Raw genomic sequence first — 15,457 nt, 5'->3', positions numbered from 1 at the left:
GTCCGGTGATTACCTCTGAAGCACCATCCAGGGCAGCTCCATGTCCCGAAGACGCCTCCACCTCTCATCTCTTCCTGCCTTTCCCCATACCCTTTGTCCATTATGTCCACTTTTCCCAATCCAATGCCACCTCTTCTATGTGGACACTGGATTGGTTGTGTCCGTTGCACCTTTATGTCAAGAGGAGGCTCAGATTCCTCCTGGATGCTGGATGCAATCCTCCCATTTTCAGTTGTAATCACTCTAGGCTCCATGGTGTGGTGGTTGTCCTTCTTCACCTCCATCTTAGCTGAGTGTGGTAAGTCCAATAAATCAGATTGTAGGTGCTGGAGTATACGACATCTTCTTGATCTCAGACTATTTGGGATTTTCCAGAGGGCCCTGGAAAATCACAAATAATTTGCTCTTTCGTTTTATAAAAAGAGAGGTGCTAGAAATAGTTACGTTTATTTGATATGTTATGAGTTGCATGGGAAGTGTTGTCAAATTGAAAAAGATTTTCTAACCTTCTGTAGGCTAAATTTGTCTGAGTAAAATATTATTAACATAAATAGCTCAGGAATTTTATAAAGTTCCTAGAGATTTGTCAATGTCCTCACTGTCTATGAGATGGCCTAGTACTGATCTATCTGATATTAGACAACAGTATAGTGCTATTAGCACATTTTTGGCTATTCTTAAAAAAAATGTTTAATGAACTTTCATCAGATTGTTCACTTTTGTAAAAGAGTAATAAATTAACCATGGCCATTTTATATCTTTTGTCATCTACAGATATTTTTTATTCTGATGCTTCCAAACATCTGCAATCAGATGCAGGCCTGAATACTTCCTCTTCAACAAAAAGGACTGTCTCAGAGACCCATGGAAAGGACTAGGCCATGTACTCTAGGGTACAGGCTTCTAACAACATTGCTTAAGTAATTTTGAGACCATACTACTGGTCTGAGTCAAGATCTCCAGACTTCATGTAAAGAAGCCCCTGGGTTCACGAGCTTGCTAACACTAGATTGAGTGGAACAAGGACTAAAGATCTAGGACTGAATGAACTGATAAAGAATTACTATAAGTTTTCTTTGGATTATTACTGATGTTTCAATGTTCTGTTTTCTAGACACAAGGAATCCCTTACTCTTTACCCCTAAGCTTTCTATAAATCATAAAACATTTATGTTTTTCTCCCTGCCTGATCTCTCCAGAATTTGGAAACTCTTATTGACTACTCTTATTTTATGGTAAAACAATTACTTGCATAGTTTCAATTAAGAATCTGTCCTCCTTGTTAACAGGACAGAATTGGAGACACTGGTTATATAACCAAGGCTTTGACTAGAATGTCATATTTGAGAATGATGCTCATTTAGTTAGACATGATCAGAGACTTTTTAAGGAGGTAAGGTTGACTGTATGGAGCCAATACTTATAAAATCCTCTTGGAAAAACTGGTCTGGTACCTGGTTCCAGGGTTCCCAGCCTTATAGGTCAATAAGGAAGGTCTCTTTCTGGCAATCACAGGAACCATATGACACTTTCAGAACCTTGAAAAAGAGGAACTCACTAAAATATATAGGTACCACAGATGAAATCTGATGTCAAGTTCTTGGCTTGGCTTCCAGGCCTCGAGGCTTTTTTTAATACTTGATTTTTTTTTATTTTTTGTATTTTTTAAAGATACTTAGATACTTAGATTATGTAAATGTTCTATTAAAAATATAGGCGATTCCCACCTGACCCACACCCTACCCCTCCCACACTTTCCTGCATTAACAACATCCTTCATTACTGTGTTACAACTGAGGAACACATATTGGAGCATTGCTGCTAAGTGTGGATTATAGTTTACATTATAGTTTACACTCTCTCCTTCACAATTTTGTAAGTTATGATAAGATATATAATGGCCTGTATCTGTCATTGCAATGTCATTCAGGAAAATTCCAATGTCCCAAAAATGCCCCCATATTACACCTATCTTTCCTTCTCCCCAAATCCCTCAGAACCTCAAGAGGCTTTTAAAAGTCCAATCTGGAGTTCCTTATGAAAACTTCCAGCCAGGCAAACTTATGGTAAATCACTATTATTGCACCTATGAAAATAATCAGGCCTAATCTAATGAAACCAGCCTTATTTTATGATGAAGAATAATTTTTCTTTGGGGGTTTTCTTTGATCTAAAGGAGGGGGAGTGTAGAGAAATTTTGTGTTTTGATAGAAAACAATTGTGGGTTATCTCTGCCCCTGTTCATTGCCTGAGCTATTTTGCATACCCTTTGTAAGCTGCAGATAACTGCATAGTTTTCTTACCTACCTATAAATTGGACTGCATCCTGTGATCTTGCATATATCATCTACCCCAAATATCAGTCAGATGGCTAACTTAGGATCGTTTGTACATCAGGCCTCAAACCAACAAAAGAGGGAGGATACACCATCAAGCCCTTGACCTACAGTAACACAGGCTCACTCTTCTTGCACACCATCATAACTTCCCTAGGGACCTATGCCCTGAGTGAGCAGTTATAAACATATCTAAGGCTATGAAACAGAGCCTTAACACCACCCTCTAATGCTCTTCCAGGCCCCTAGGCTGAGCTTGACAGCTTAGCTTCAATGGTCTTGCAAAACAAGCAGATTCTGGATACCCTAATTGCCCATGGAAAATGTGGCTTTGTGTTAATAAGTCTGACACGGTGATAAATAACCTAACTAAGGTAAAGCACCAAGTTAAGGTCTTTTATTATATCAGTCAGGCCCAAACATTTCAATGACAGACCTAGTTCCTGGCCCAGGTTCTTGGTTTTAATGAATATGGCAACAAAGCGTATTATTGACGTTATCTTGGATTTATGCTTTTAATACTGATTTTTAGTCTATATGTTTTTATTTCTTGTTGTACGAACTGTGTTTCAAGAATTCTGTTCAAGTTCCTTGTCACATTCAAGACAGATGGTTGCTCTTAAGATAGCTAATCAAAAAGAAAATGAGCTAGAAATGGGACTGGCTCTAGTAGACTGAGACTAAAGATAAAAATAAAAATAATAGACACCCTGACTCAGAGAAGGCTATACCTGTAAACTGCTCAGCTGAGAAAGTAACTCCACTCCAAGGGTCTTAAATGTAATTGAACAGATACCCAACGAACCTCACTGCAATCAAGAAAGGGAAGGAAGAAAGGAACAGAACGACTGACCAAGCCCACTCAACTGCCTGACAAGGAAAGAAATCCATGGTGGGGACTGGAGTGTTCTGGCCAGGTTTCTAATGAGATCATTGGAAAAGTGTCCAAAAGGGGGAATTAAGTAAAATAAAATGGCCACCTATACTGGGCATTGCTGGGAGGGACCCCTTTCCAAGAAAAGGTTTTCCAGAGGATAAAACAACTTGTTTCTACCTGAGAAAATGGAATGCATCTTGCAGAACTGCAGATAAGCAACTCCTGGTGATAAATCAGTTTAAGTCCAGTGGAGACAGCTTTTCAGAATTGAAAAGCATACCATACTAATCAATGTATATCTGCTCCCTACTTTGTAAGACGCCCAGCCCCCTATGTGCTATAGAAACTTAGTGTCAGGCAATCAGAACATTTCCTCACTTGCTTCTGTGTTCACCCTATATAAGGTTCCCCTTACCACTCTCTCAGTGGAGCTCCTCTCCACCTGTGGTTTAGATGCTATCTGATTCATGAATCACAAACAGCCCAGATAAACTCCCATAAATGATATCTTGTCTAATATTTTTTTAACACTGAGAAATCTTCTTCCCCATGGCAGGAATGTATCAAGACCTTAGAACATTACCAGTTACTTGTCTTTCTGTCATTCACAAACCATTTTGCACTGAGACATTTCTCCTACTCCTGGCACTGGACACTTGCTTTAACTTACTATATATTTGACTATTGATAGGTGAGCAGATTAGTGCTCAGGCTAAGTCAACACAAAGGAGCAATGGGTCATCTTCCCAGTAGGCTGTCAGAGCGGCCCTTTATGCATATTCCCAGGGGATAAGGGGCAGCTGTGTGTCCCAGCCCTGCACGATGTGTCTCTCAATGTAAAAATCTGCTGGGCCTCCTCTGTAGAAAAAGTTGCCCATGTTGGCCAGTGCCAGGTAAGTCCCATCACAAAAATGCCTTGGACTCTCGAATGCATGCCTGCTAATCCCCAGCACTGGAATTTACACCACCACTTGTAAGAAACAAGGTACTTTGGCTGGGAGCTACTCCCCTCTCTGGATTGCCCAGTGACTAGGCATCTCTATGGCCATTTTCCCTCCACACTTATCTTCCATCCTTGTTTTTAGTAGAGAAGCTAACACAAGATCCCTTGACTCTTTCTTCCCGGCGTCCTCTGACATCTCAACCAGGCAGTCTTAAAGATTACAATTACAAATTTTCCCCTTTTTAAACCTCTAGGGAAAGATGGGTGGGGGAGAAGAAGAGAAAAAAAGTCTTCTCCACCCCCAGCTGTCACATCCCACAGCCCCACAGCTAATGCTGCAGGTAAATATTAGCTCCCGTTGGAGTTGAAGAATACCAGAGAGAGCGGGGAGGGTGAGGAGAGGGTGAATATGAATTTCTGCTGCTTAGCACCTTCCTGGCAGCGTGGGAAGCTGGTTGAATAAGCAAAACATGGGCTCTCAACTCCAGGCCCATAAATAAGCTCAAATAAATCCTCCCTGAGGGAGGCCTAAAGAAGGGGTGGCCCCCTTGGTCCCTAACTTCTCCCTGCCCTACCAGCAACTTGTTCCTGAAAGCAGGGGCTTTCCCCTGAGAAGGAGGAGGAGGAGAAAGAGGAGGAGGTAGGCAAGGGCAAAGAAACCAAGAAAAGCAGGTGGGGGTTTGAATATGTGCCAAGGTAATACCTCGGATCACATGGAGTTTCACAGAACAAGCACTCTTCTCCCTCACCCTCGGCTGCTCACCTTTGGCGAAACACACTTTCAGTCCTGAAAGCACAGATTCCCCTCCAGCCCCAAGTTCATGGTCTCTGGCCCACCTGCCCAGCCTCCCCTGCACACATTTCCAGCCTTCTCCTCCTTCCCCACATTCACTTGGACCTATAGCAATGATGAGGTCTCTCTCCAGATGTTTCTAATCATCAATCCTTGATAGCTCCAAATAGACTTTGTCCTTCTCTTCCAGCCTCCCTTTACCACACCTTCTCTTCCTTCTCCTCCCTTCCTACTCCTGAACTCAACATCCCTGAAATCAAATTCATCTTCTCCTCCAAATAGGCTCTCTCCTGTTTCAGTCAACAGTGTCTGTCCCAGTCCTATCACCCAGGCTTAGGCCACTGATTCCTTCTTCTCTACCCAGTCACCATGTTCCATGGAGCCTTCTTCCATTCTCTTAGGCATCCCTTTCAAGGCATCCTGCATATCACTACTCACCAGGTCTTCCTCATGGAACCTGGATCACCTCTGTGTACATGCTGCCTTCAAGGGTATGGCTAGGGTGCAGATCCCAGGGACAAGTCCAGAAAGAGCAAAGTCAGTCTGACCCAACAATGAATCTTAATTGTGGTCTAGAATGGATGTAAGAGGTCAGAACTGGAGATGAGTTACTACACACCAGATGGGAAGGTTAAGGCAAGGTCAAACACAGGCATGAGAGTAAGAGGGCCAGAACTGGAATACAAGACGACTAGAGTCAGTGATTCCATGGCTGCACAACTTGCTCAGGACAGTGATTTGCCTCATTTACAGAGCCAGAGGTCTGTTTTTATAATGGCAATAGCTGGGTGAATGTTTTTATGGACACAGTGGGGAAATAGACAAGGCTTCCAAACTTTCCTCCCTACTACCCTAAACAAATTCTCCAATCTTGCTCCCAAAGTTTGCTTACATTATTCCTTCAATGGGAAGGCCTTCCCACTACCTTTCTACCTTTTCAAATCCTTCCATCCTTCCAGCTCCTTACCAGTGTTTATCCTTTTCCTTGGAGCTTTCCCACAACTTTGCAGTACTCAATACTTGCTCCTCTCCTTGACTCCAGACATTGTGCACATGAGTGGTTTCTTTACTTTTGGATTTCAAGGACCAGGACATTTTTTAAAGAAATCAATGTAACATGGCCAACTTTTTGTTTTTCTAAGTATAACTTTGAAAAACAACCACAACTATTTCTATCCATCATTTCTAAAAGGAGAGGGCATCAGCACTAAAACATCTAAAGTATATAATCTCAGAAAATCCTATAAAATAAATCTAACATTCTGAAATAATTCCTACTTGCCCTTTTTTCTCATTTCACAGCTGACTGATGAAAATGTAATCATCAACAGGTACCAATCCATAAACTGGCATTTGGGAACCATAGATGCAGATTTCCCATTTAGCATTTGATTATACAGCTCCTTGCAATACTGCTTGCATTTTTGCTTGTTTTTTTTTTTTTTTCTGGTACTGTTTATCCAACTTTTCAACTGGACATGTCTTCTCTACATGCTACATAGAAAGATCTTTATATTTCTTTGTATTCCCCATAGTACACATACCCTGATACATGAACTGAGTGAGCAAAGAAATAGTTAAGGAACCAAAGGGCAGAAGAGAGCTGAGCAATAAAAAGCAAGAGGAGAGACAGCACATTTCTCCTACCACTTTCTGATACCTTTATGTTATGAATGCTTAGATGATGCTGATAAAAAAAAGAATTGCCTATAATATATGTGGTCCAGCAAAGGGTACTTGAGATGTATTAGTTCATGAATACTCCCAAACCCCTGACAGGTAGATTAAAGCTGTCACCTATTTTTTTCCTTTTTTTTTTTTTTTTTTTTTTTGAGAGACAGAAAGAAATACAAGAGTTTTATTTGAGATGTAAAAGCACATTGTGTTTTCATCACTTTAGGGTTCTGGTTTCTAAGAGAGGAGTTCGTTTTACGTTCTATCACAGCTTCTTGGGAAGCGAATTAGGGAGGGAGAAAGATGCAACTAGGAAAGAAATTGCTGCTGGGAGGTTACAAAGAAATGGAAGAGCTTATTCAAATGACTGTACACAGAACAGAGCCCCAAGGATGAGGGGAGTGGTGTTGGGAGAAAGGTCTCCAGTTCTGGTGTTGGCAGTGAAACAGTCATCACCCATTTCCACAGCAAGGGCACACCCCAAACAGAAGCAACAGGGTTGACTTGGCATTTTCTACTTGAGCAAGGTCTCCTTGGTTCTCTCCCTGGATTCCCAGTTCAGTCACCCCCTATCCCCAAGGAATTAAACCAGGAAGGGCAGAGTCTATGTCATGGACACTGCTACTTGTCGGACAAAACTGGACAGGTTCACATTCCTGCGCACTCATGGCATTCAGGGTGATGTGGAAATTGTTGTACATGTTAAACCATTCAGGACATGGTCCAGTTTCTCAGGCTGCAGGGCCACTCTAGTCATGCACCCAAATGTCCTACTGAAGTCTTTGAAATAGAACTGCTTGAAAACGGCACTGAGGCCTTCCAGCACCTCTTACCCCACGTCCCACAGGTTCGGCAGGAGTGGGCTCCTCTCCTCAGCACTCAGCCTGTGTGCTTGGCTGGCCATGTCCGAGTGCGGCACAGGTGCAGAGCGGGGCCACTTTTCACCTACTCTAGAAGCAATTATGTAGGGGAAGAGCATTATTTTGGGCATGAGAAAACGGGTTACATTCCCTGCTTTGCCTTTGGGGTCATTTCACCTCTTTGAGGCCTTGGATTTCTTTCCTGTTTATAAATGCCCTATTTTATATTGTCTACTTTGGAAGGCCCCTTCCATCTCAAGATCCTCACTCCACCATACATCATGGCTTTCCTGACCACTTGTAAGAGTGAAGTATAACAACTGTACTCAGGCCCACAGCCTGTGGTCCTTGAATCCACTATGAAGCCCTTAGATTCATAATCAAGGCAATAAAGTATATTTAGTGAGTGCCTTCTATAGACCAAGCACTTTGCCTGCACTATATCTCATCCTCTCAACAACCCAGCAGGGTAAATGTTATTTGCCGTTTGCACTGTTAGGAAACTGCAGCATGTGAAGTTAGGTAACAAACCCAAGACAGTGGGAAAGAAGAGCAAAGATTTGAACCTGGGTCTCTGATTCCAGAGCCTGGGCCCTTTCCACTACACAGCACTGCCTCCCAGCTGTGGATCTGGCAGCTGAGCTGTTCCAGTGGAATGGCAGGAAATATTGTCTCTCACAGCGCCAGTCTGTAGGGTGCAATGAGAGCAAGGACTACTGGTGATTAAATACATTTTCAAAAACACACAGCTAAAATATCTTGAGTTTTTCCAAATATCAGAATTCCCCTTGAGTATAGAATTCTCCACCATCAACTATACTAGCAATTGGGACTTGATTTAAAAGTGTCAACTCTCCTTTGTAGAATCTTATGTCCATTCTGCTTCCTGCACTCTGCAGAACCTTATGTCCATTCTGCTTCCTGTGCTCTATCCCCAGTAGGATTTTGCCATCAATCCCCAAACCTCTGGAATAGGATATAAAAGGGTCATCTGTCATAATACCAAGTTCTAATTTGGAAACTCAAAATAGACTGATTACTTCCATTTTCAGACCATCCTCAGCCCTTATTCCAACCACCCTTCCCTGCATCTTAATATTATTTAAATATAAACTGCTTCTTCCTACTGGACCATAAATTCCCTTGAGGGCAGAAATCATTTAAAATCGTTGTATCCCCTACAGAGTCTAGCATTAGGCTTTGTATCTACAGTGTAGGTATTCAAAAAATATTTGAAGAAAAAGAGAAAGGCTTAGGCCAGTGCTTCTCAAAGTGAGAGCTGGGAAGTTGCCATTAAATTCTAGACAGTTCTCAGAAATGAAAACTGCAGAAATAGTCATTCTTAATTTTACTTCATAATTAGGAAGTAAAACGATTTTCTTTGCCTCTGGGCCTTTCTCTTTACCCTCTAACACACATCAACTCATACATCAGGATGAACTGTAGCCTTTTAAAAAATATTTTAATAGAAAAGGGGTTATTCTAATGAAAGTATAATTTCTGAAGAATTGGGAATTGGTAGACTCAAATGCTTGAGATACCCTGGTTTCAGGAAAACGCTGCAATGATGTGTCCTAATACAAGTCCATCAAGATCTGAAGACAGGGAATTGATGTGGCTCAACTGAAAAGGCCTCTTCCTACCCAATGGGAGGACCCGGGTTCAATCCCTGGGGCCTCCTGGTGAAAAAGAAGACGAGAAGGCAAGCCTGAGTGGCAAGCCAGTGCCCGTGTGGTGAGTCGAGTGCCTGCGCAGAGAGCCAAGTGCCCATGCGGTGAGCTGAGTGCCTGCGCAGCGAACCAAGTGCCCATGCGGTGAGCCAAGTGCCCTTGCAAGTGCCCACATGGCAAGCCAGTGCCTGCATGGCAAGCCAAGTGCCTGTGCAGTGAGCCAGTGCCCACACAAGTGAGTCATGCAGCAAGATGATGATGCAACAAAAGAAAGACAAAAGGAAGAGTCAAGTGAAGTACAGCAGAGACCAGGAACTGAGGTGGCACAACTGACAGGAACCTCTCTCTACATCAGAGGTCCCAGGATCGAATCCTGGTGAATCCTAGAGAAGAAAGATGAGAAGAGAAGACAAAAAGATAAATAGATATAGAAGATCACACAGCGAATGGACACAGCAAAAACGGCAGTGCGGGGGAGGGAGAGGAGAAAAACTAAATGCTTTTAAAAGAAAAGATTTGAAGACACTAAAATTGGTGGTCACAGGGTCAGCAACAATGCATTTCTGAGAACAAATCCAAGCTGGTAAAATTTTATATTCACTCTTCCAGTGTCTGGAGTGCCAGGAGCCCATGGGGAAGGGGAGAGGGGTTGGAAAGCAAACAGACATCCTGCTGAGAAAAACCAGCACCACAGAGCACAGGTCCAGAGGGAGGAAACTGGGGACAGAGTCAGAGGGTAGGGTTAGAGGAATCAAGGAGGTGGCAGATGCTAGATCTTGTGAGTGGTTTGGCAAAGGAATCACCACCAACTTTGGAGGGTGGTTTAGGGACAGGCTTGCCAAGAGACAGTCTTCTAGACAGGATAATGTAGGTTTTATACACTGGGAAATGCTTTCTCCAAAGAAAGTTGCAAAGAAAACTGGGGTAGGAAACTGACAAATACCTGACAACCCAGTTGAGGTAGGAGCCCTGCTTCCTTGATGCTTCCCATCACCTGCAACCCCAAGAAGCCCCTGAAGGAGCTCCAAAACACACTTTGTAAACCCCTGGAGAAGTGTGAAAGAGCCCACCTTTGAATATAAAAGACTTGGATAGGTAGCCTGGCTCCATCATTTATTAGTTACCTTGCAACTAGTGAACTGTATAGTTTTCTTATGTCTACAATGTCAAATATCTGCTGAAGGGATGACATGAGGTAATAAACACTCAAAGGAGAGGGCTTTATAAACTATAAAACATCATTTTAAAATATTTTTATTAAGAGCCTTTGCTACTTCAAGATTTTGAAAGAGTACTCAAGGCACTTAGTCATCTTCTCTGGGAAGGAGGAGTCTTTTCTATTAGGAATGCCACCAAAGATAAATTGAATAGCCCTCAGCAACTCTAACTGATAGGTTGAGGAAGACTTCTCCCACTGATGACTCTCTCTGGAAACAATTACTCTCTATGCTATTCACTTGCTACTTCCCATCACCCCCTGGTGAGCCAGTTCCTTTCCAAGGGGAAGCATTTATCTTGTCTACCCCAATTAGACTGTAAGTTCCTTGAAGACAGCAACCTTATCAGACTTCTTTTTCATTCTCCTCAGTACCTACCCCCCCACCCACCCCCACCCCCACCCCCACCCCCACCCCCGCCAGTTATCTTATGACCCTCCTTAAAATAATTTAGTGGCTTCTCACTTCCTCTAGGGTAAAGTCTGAACCGCTTAGCCCGAGCACCTCTCTTCATACTCTGTAGATTCTTCCTGGGGACTGTCATCCTCTCCAAGGCTTCAACCTTAGGCTGATGACTCAGAGAGCATTCCTAGTCCTGACCTCTCCAATTTTTTTTTCATTTTCTATTAGACAAGTTGTAGGTTTACAAGAAATCATGCAGAAAATATACTGTTCTCATATATTCCCCACACCTCACATACAGTTAGCCCTATTATAAACATTTTGCATTAGGGTGGTACTTTTGTTATAACTGATGAAACAATATTATAGTAATTATACTATTAACTATAGTTCATAGTTTACATTAGGGTTCACAGTGTTGTACCGACCTATTGTTTGTTTGTTTTATTTTTTAGTAACATATATACAAACTAAAATCCCCCCTTTTAACTACATTCAAATATATAATTCAATGGTTTTAATTGCATTCACAATGTTGTGCTACCATCACTACCATCCATTACCAAAACATTTCTATCATCCCAAGCAGAAACTCTGCATCAATTAAGATTAACTCCCCATTCCTTCCCCACCCACCCCACACCCATTCATATGAATTTGTTTATTCTAATTATTTCATATCGGTGAGATCATACAATATTTGACCTGTTGTGTTTGGTTTATTTCATTCAACATGATGTCTTTAAGAGACACCCATGTTTGTCATATGCATCAGAACTTCATTCTTTTCTACAGCTCAATAATATAGCTGTATGGATTATTTTACCACATTTTGTATACCAAATTTTATTTATCCATTCATCTGTTGGTGCACATTTGGGTTGCTTCTATCTTTTGGCAAATGTGAATAATGCAACTGTGAATATCGGTGTGAAAATATCTGTTCAAGTCCCTGCTCTCAAATCTTTAGAAGTAGGATTGCTGGGTCATATGATAATTCTATACTTAACTTTCTGAGGAACCACCAAACCATTTTCCACATTGGCTGTACCATTTTACATTCCCACCAACAATGAATTAATGTTCCGATATCTATACATCCTCGCCAACATTTGTTATGTTCTATATTTTAACAGCAGTCACCCTAGTGGGTGTAAGGTGGTTGCTCACTGTGGTTTTGATTTGCATTTCCCTAATGGTGAATGATGTTGAGCTTTTCTCATGTACTTACTGGTATTTTTTATATCTCCTTTGAAGAAATGACTATTCAAAACTTTGCCATTTAATTGGGTTGTCTGTCTTTTTTGTTGTTGACTTGCATATATTAAATCCTTACTGGTTATGTGGTTTCCAAATATTTTCTTCCATTCTTCTTTCCTGATGCTTCCATTGTTGCTTTCCTGATGAAGTCCTTTGATGCACAAACATTTATAATTTTGAGGAAGTCCTATTTAACTATTTTTTCTTTTGTACTGTGGGTTTTTGGTATAAAGTCCAAGATGACAAGACCATTGACTAACACAAGGTGCTGAAAATGTTTTCCTGTTTTCTTCCAGGAATTTTATAGTTGTGGTTCTTACATTTAGGACTTTGATGCCTTTTTAGTTCATTTTTGCTTATCGTGTGAGGTAGAAGTTCACCTTCATTCTTTTGCATGAGGATATGCTACTTTCCCAGCACCATTTGTTGAGACTATTCTTTCCCAATTGAGTGGTCTTTGTCCCCTTGTCAAAACTCATTTGGCCATAAATGTGTGGGTTGATTTCTGAGCTGTGAAGTCAATTACACTAGTGTATATGTCTGCCCTTATGCTGGAACCATGCAGTTTTGAATGCTGTAGCTTTGAAATAATTTTTAAAATCAGGCACTGTCGGTCCTCCACCTTTGCTCTTTTTCAAGATCATTTTGACTATTCAGGTCCCTTTGCCCTTCCATATAAATTTGGTGATATGCTTTTCCATTTCTGAAAAGAATGTTCTTGCTATTTCAGTTGAGATAGTGTTGAATCTGTGAATCACTTTTTGGATAGAATTGACATCTTAACAATATTTAGTCTACCAATCCATGAACACAGAATGTCCTAATATTTATTTAGTCTTCTTTGAGTTCTTTTAGCAATGTTTTATAGTGTTCTGCTTATAAATCCTTTTTTTTTTCTTCTTTTTTTTTGTCTTTATTTTTTTTAATGTTACATTTTACATCCTTGGTTAAATTTATTCTTAGATATTTGATTCTTTTAGTTGTTATTGTACATGGATTTTTAAAATTTATTTCCTCTTCAGAGTGTTTATTAGTAGTGTATAGAAACACTACTGATTTCTCTGTGTTGATCTTATACCCTGCCACTTTGTTTATTAGCTCTAGTAACTTTGCTGTGGATTTTTCAGGATTTTCTGTATATTGGATCATGGCATCCAAAAATAGGGAAAGTTTTAATTCATCATTTCCAATTTAGTTGCCATTTATTTATTTTCCTTGCCTAGCTGCTCTGGTTAGGATATCCAGTACAATGTTGAATAACAGTGGTGACAGTGGACATCCTTGTCTTATTCTGATCTTAAGAGGAAACCTTTCAGTCTTTCACCATTGATTATGATGTTAGCTGTGCAGAGTTTTTTGTTTGTTTGTTTTTTTATACACCCCCACCCCCACCCCTTGTGGCTTGCTTGCTGTCTGCTCTCTGTGTTCATTCACTGCAGGCTCTTCTGTATTCTCGCTTGTGTCTCTTCTCTTTTTGTTGTTGTTGTTGTTGTTGTTGTTGTTGCATCACCTTGCTGAGTCTGATCTCCATGGATCTGCTGGCCAGGTGGTGCTCTGCGGCATCCTCAGTGTGCGGGCAAGCCTGCCTTCACAAGGAGGCCCCAGGACATGAACCAAGGGCCTACCGCATGGTAGACGGCAGCTCATCTGATTGAGCCACAGCCACTTCCCATGTGCATTTTTTATATATGCCCTTTATCATGTTGAGGAAGTTTCCTTCTATTCCTAGTTTTCTAAATGTTTTTTATCAAGAAAGGTGCTGGATTTGGTCAAATGTCTTCTTTGTCAACTGGGATGATCATGAGGTTTTTTCCTTCATTCTATTAATGTGGTATATATATTAATTGAGTTTCTTACATTGAACTACCCTTGTACACCTGGAATAAATCCCACTTGACGATGGAGTATATTTCTTTTAATGTTTTGTTGGATTCAGATGGCTAGTACTTTGTTGAGGATTTTTGCATCTATATTCATAAGAGATATTAGTCTGTAAATTTCTTTTCTTCTGTATCTTTATCAGGCTTTGGTATCAGGGTGATGTTAGCCACATAGAATAAGTTAAGAAGTGATCCCAGCTCTTCAATTTTATGGAAGAGTTTAAGCAGGACTGGTGTTATTCCTTCTTGTTATGTTTGGTGAAATTTATCAGTGAAGTCAACTGGTACTAGTCATTTCTTTGCTGGGATGTTTTTTATGACTGATTTAATTTTTTCTTGTTATTGGTCTATTTAGATCTTCTATTTCTTCTTGATTCAGTGTAGGTAGTTTGTGTGCTTCTAGGAACTTGCCCATTTCATCTAAATTATCTAATTTGTTGCTGTACAGATGCTCACAGTATCCTCTTATAATCCTTTTTATTTCTGTATGGTCAGTAGTAATGTCCCCATTTAATTTATCATTTTAGTTTTTTGTGTCCTCTCCATCTTTTTCTGTCAACTTAGCTAAAGATTTGTCAATTTTATTGATCATTACAAAATCAACTTTTGGTTTCTTTGATTCTGCTGTTGTTTTGTTTGTTTCTGCTATTTTAAAATTCTCTATTTCATTTCTCTTTGCTCTAATCTTTCTTATTTCCTTCCTTCTGCATACTTTGGGTTTAGTTTACTCTTCTTTCCTAGAACCTCCAGTTGTAAGGTTAGGTCTCTGATTTGTTATCTTTCTTCTTTTTTAATGTAAGCATTTAGAGCTATAAATTTCCCTCCCAGTGCTTATGCAGCCTCCCATAAGTTTAGGTATGTTGTACTTTCATTTTCATTTACCTCAGGATAGCTCCTATTTTTCCTTGTTATTTCTTCTTTGAAGCATTGGTTGTTTAAAAGTGTGTTGTTTAATTTCCACGTTTGTGAATTTTCTATTTCTCCCTTTGTTATTGATTTCAAGTTTTACTCCACTGTGATTGGAGAAGATATATCATATAACTTCAATATTTTTAATTTATTGGGACTTACCATGACCTAACATATGGTCTACCCTGGAGAATGATCCACGTGCAATAAAGAATACGTATTCTGCTGCTGTTGGGTGAAGGGCTATGTAGGTCTTGTAGGTCTAGTTAGTTTATAACATCGTTCAAATTTTCTGTTTCTTTACTGATCTTTTGTCAGATGTTCTGTGCATTACTGAAAGTGATATATTGAAGTCTCCTACTCATCTACTCCTCCCTTCAAATCTACTCATCTAGTCGTCCCTTCAAATCTATCAATATGTGCTTCGTATATCTTGACGTTCTGCCATTAGTTGCATATATATTTATACTTGTTATGTTTAACTGTTTAATTGACCTCTTTATCACTATATTTTGATCCTCTTTGTCCCTTGTATCAGTTTTTCACTTCATGTCTATTTTAGTTAGACATTAACTAAATAAGTTAATAAGTTAATAAGCTAATGTCTATTTTAGTTAGACATTAATTAGTATATTT

General features: G+C 40.2%; 1 protein-coding gene across 1 annotated transcript in view; it reads right to left on the bottom strand.

The window, feature by feature from the left end:
- The window catches only part of CACNA1E (calcium voltage-gated channel subunit alpha1 E), a 439,591-nt gene that overhangs the window by 373,689 nt on the left and 50,445 nt on the right, over nt 1–15,457 (bottom strand). The window lies entirely within an intron of this gene.

This window comes from Dasypus novemcinctus, chromosome 13 (assembly GCF_030445035.2).
Source record: "Dasypus novemcinctus isolate mDasNov1 chromosome 13, mDasNov1.1.hap2, whole genome shotgun sequence".
In the NCBI taxonomy this organism is placed as follows: domain Eukaryota; kingdom Metazoa; phylum Chordata; class Mammalia; order Cingulata; family Dasypodidae; genus Dasypus; species Dasypus novemcinctus.
Note: the sequence above shows the minus strand (reverse complement) of the source record. Positions and strands in the feature narration are given on the sequence as shown.